We start from the raw sequence: 3,510 nt of genomic DNA, 5'->3' as shown, positions 1-3,510 counted from the left end.
CTGAACCCTCTCAAGCTCAACCCAAAGCCCCCTCAGAGCCCCCATTCCCCCCAAACCCACCTCAGACCCCCCTATTTCTCTTCAACCTCCCCCAAATCCACCCGAAATCCCCACAACCCCCCATTTCTCATCAGACCCAACTCACATTCCCCAGTTCCGTCCACCTCATTTCTCCTCCAAATCCACCTCAGACCCCGCAGAAACCCCTCAAACCGCCCAAATTCCCCCCAGATGCATCCCGGACCCACCTGACACCACTCCATTTCCTTCATACCTACCTCAAACCCGCCCAAATCCGCCCCGGACCCATCTCAGATACCCCATTTCTCACCAAAGCCCCCGCAAAAAGCAGCCCAGATCCCTCAATTCCCCTCAGATTCCCCCCAAATCCCCCATTTCCCCCTGGCCCCACCGCAGCTTCCTACCCAGCCGCGCTCCCCTGACGCTCTCCAGCCGCCGCCTCCACCTTGCGCAGGCCCCAGCCAATAGCGGCGCGCCTCTCCTCGAACCAACCAATCAGCGCGCGGATCCCCTCAGCAACACCCGCCTCCCACGCGCGCTGCAGCCAATGAGAAGCCAGGCGGGAGTGGCGCCCCTGTGCCCCGGGGCCGGCCATGGAGAGGGCGGCCCCTCCCCCCGGCCCCTCCCCGGGCTCGGGCGGGCGCTGAGGGAGGCGCTGCAGAGAGCGGGGCAGGCGCCGGGAGAGGACGAGGGGCTGCGGGAGCTGCTGAGGCGGCGCAGGGACAGGTGGGGGAGGGGCGGGGGGCGTCTGGGAGGGCTCTGGGGGTGTCTTGAGGAGGGTCTGGGGGGAGTTCTCAGAGGGTTTGGGGGGGAGTTTGGGGAAGGGACCTTGGGAGGGGTCTGGAAGGTCTTGGGGGGGGGTCTGGGGGTCTCACACGGGTTCTGGGGGAGGTTTTGGGAGGGTCCTGAGAGGATCTTGCTGAAGTCTAGGGGGTTTGCAGGAGGATACTGAGGGCTCTGGGGGGCCTTTGGAGGGTTTTGGGAGCCTAGGGGGATCTGGGCAGGCTCTGGAGGGTCCCGGGTTGGGATTGGGGATAGGTCTGGGGGGTTTTGGGGAGGGGGTCTGGGGGGATCCTTGGGGGGTTGTGGAGGGGGTCTGGGGGTCCAAAGAGGAGTCGGGGGAAAGGGGTTTGGAGGCATCTGGGAGGGGCCTGGGGATGTCTGGGGGTTCAGAGAGGGGTCTTGGAGGGGGTTTTTAGAGGAGTCTGGGGGGGCTTTTGGGAGGGGTCTGGGAGAGATCGTAGGGGGGGCTTTGGGGAGAGGTCTTGGGGGAGTCTGAATGGGGTATTGGGGAGGCTTTGGGAGGGTCTGGGGACCTATATAGGGTCAGGGGGGTCGTGGGTGGATCGTGGGGGGGTTTGGGAGGGGTCTGGGGTAGTCAGTGGGTCCTGAGAGGGGTCGTGGAGGTACATTCGGGAGGGCTCGTGGTGGGTCCTGGGCTGGGTTTTGGAAGGGGGCTAGGGGTGTCCTTGGAAGGTTTTGGGAGGGGTTGGGGGAGGTCCTTGGAAGATTTTGGGAGGGGTTGGGGGGGGTTCTGGAGGGACTTTGAGGAGGATTCTTGGAGTCTTGGGTGGGGTTGTGGGGGTCTTGGTGAGGGGTCTTGGGTGGGGTGGGTCCTGGGAGGGGCCAGGGAAGGTCTGGGGAGGGGTCATGGTGAAGCACAGAAAAACACTCTAAAACCCACAAAAAGAAGTTCTAAGAGTAGGTGTGTATTTATTCAGCACTGCGGCGCGTGGGGGACAGCTCCTCCAAAAACACGCACACCTGTGGCCACCTGAGCCTCTCCTTTTATTCTCTACAAACCACGAATACACAATTCACCTCATACAAATCCATCGCCTCCTCGCTCCATATGGAAATTAGTTTCACACCTCTTTGCGCATTGTTCCTTTTAGGTTGCTCTGCTGTTTGTCTGGGGGTCTTTGGGATGAGCCCTGGGTCTCACAGGCTTCATGCCAGCTCTTCACTGCCATATTTCGGCACCCAAAATTCCCCCCTGAAATTCCCCCATTTGGAACCAAAATTCCCAAATATTCCCTACGGACATCCCAAAAATTTCCTCTATAAATTTTTCTCCAATTCTCCAATGTTTGGACTCAAGTTCGTCTATACAGACCCCAAAAACTCCCTATGGGATCCTCTAAAATTCCATTTGAGGACCCCAACAATGCAAAAATTCCCAATAGAGACATAAAAATTCCCATGTTTGAACCAAAAACACCCCAAAAAATTCCCAGTGGAGACCCCACAATCCTCAAAATTCTCAATATAGGCCCAAAAATTACCTACAAACCCCACAAAATTCCCTTTAATTACCCCACAATTTCCTCATGGAAACTCCAAAATTCCCAAGAGACCTCCAAATTCCCTTTAAGGACACCAAAATTTTCTGTAGGAACCCCAAAATTACCTACAGGGACCCGAAGAATTCCCCGTACAGAGCCCAAACTACCCAGAAATTCCCTTTAAAAACCTCAAAATTCCCCTCTAGGGACCATGAGACCCCCCTGGACCCTCTATAGGATCCACCAGGCCCCTGTGGATCCCCTATAGACCTCCTAGAGCACCTTTAGGGACCCCTAGAGCCCCCCCCCCCCAAATCCCCTATGGACAAGCCCAAATCCTCTGTAGATCCCCTATAGATCCCCTACAGATCCCCTATAGATCCCCTATAAATCCCCCCAGCCCCACCGCAGTTCTCGGACACGCTGGAGCCGGACGGAGGGACCAGGAGCAAAGATGGCGGCGCACAGGAGGCACTAACGGGTGTCCTGAGCATGCTCAGAGAGAACCAGGCAGGAGATGGGCAGGGCTTAGAGGGGAAGGGGGCGGGGCAAATACAAGGGCTTGGTCTGAAGGAAATGGGAGGGGATAATGATTGAGAGGGGCTGTGAATAGAAATGGGCAGGGCTAATAAATGGGCAGAAACTGAGGGGAAAGAGGCGTGGTCAGAAAAGGGCGGGAACTGTGAGGGGAAAGAACTGGGCCAAGAGGCCTCATGGTCCTAAAGGGGCCTGATTTGGCCTAAAATCACCTAAAAGGGGCACAAATTCACCCTAATTCCAGCAGGAATTGGCCTAAAATCAGCCAAAGGGGCCTAACATTGTCCAAATGGGCCTAAAATCCAGCCTAAAACACCTCAGCTTGGTATAAATTCACATAAAGGGGCCTAAAAGATTTGGGACTGAGACCGAGACCAGCACCCAAACCACCAACAGCACCATTTCTGAGGCTGAAATCAGAACTGAGACCGAGACCAAGACTGGGAGCAGAAACAACATCAGAACTGAGACCAGCACCGCTCCAGAACTGGAAAAATGACTGGGACTGAGACCAACACCAATACTGGGACCGGCACCAGGATAGCTCCAGGGCTGCTCTGGGACTGGGAACAACATCGGGAGAACTCTGGAACTGAGACTGTCAGCAGCACCAGAACCAGCTGCAAGACTGATACTGGCACCAGAACCGAGACTGGCACCAAAATGG

This window comes from Oenanthe melanoleuca, unplaced genomic scaffold, assembly GCF_029582105.1.
Source record: "Oenanthe melanoleuca isolate GR-GAL-2019-014 unplaced genomic scaffold, OMel1.0 S001, whole genome shotgun sequence".
In the NCBI taxonomy this organism is placed as follows: domain Eukaryota; kingdom Metazoa; phylum Chordata; class Aves; order Passeriformes; family Muscicapidae; genus Oenanthe; species Oenanthe melanoleuca.
Note: the sequence above shows the minus strand (reverse complement) of the source record.